The sequence below is a fragment of the Nannospalax galili genome, unplaced genomic scaffold (genome assembly GCF_000622305.1).
Source record: "Nannospalax galili isolate Female #2095 unplaced genomic scaffold, S.galili_v1.0 scaffold136, whole genome shotgun sequence".
NCBI classification, from domain to species: Eukaryota; Metazoa; Chordata; class Mammalia; order Rodentia; family Spalacidae; genus Nannospalax; species Nannospalax galili.
Window position 1 is genome coordinate 6011585 of NW_008340872.1, and position 590 is coordinate 6012174.

The window sequence follows — 590 nt, forward strand, 5'->3', positions numbered from 1 at the left end:
GACTTTTTGTGGGTTAATTTTGTAACCTTCCACTTTACTGAATGTGTTAATAATTTCTAGGAGTTTTCGGGTGGAATTTTTGGCATCCCTTAGATATAATATCACATCATCTGCAAAAAGGGATAATTTGATCCTTTCCAATTATTACTCCTTTAATATCCTCTTGTCTTACTGCTCTTGCAAGAGTTTCAAACATTATGTTAAAGAGAAGTGGAGATAGTTGACAGCCTTGTCTCGTTCCTGATTGCAATGGGAATGGTTCTGGTTTTTCTCCATTTGAGCCTATTTATATGATTTATGATGTTTATTGACTTATGTATATTGAACAATTCCTGCATCTCTGGGAAAAAGCCGACTTGATCATGGTGGATGATTTTTTTTTGATGTGTGTCTGTATGCATTTTGTAAGTATCTTGTTGAGAATTTTTGCATCTATATTCGTTAAGGATATGGTCTATAGTTTTCTTTTTTGGTTGTGTCTTTACTTGGTTTGGGTATTAGAATGATGTTGGCTTCATAGAAGGAATTTGGGAGTTCTCCCTCTGTTTCTATCATTTTGAATAATTTAAGTAGTATTGGTTGGAGGTCTT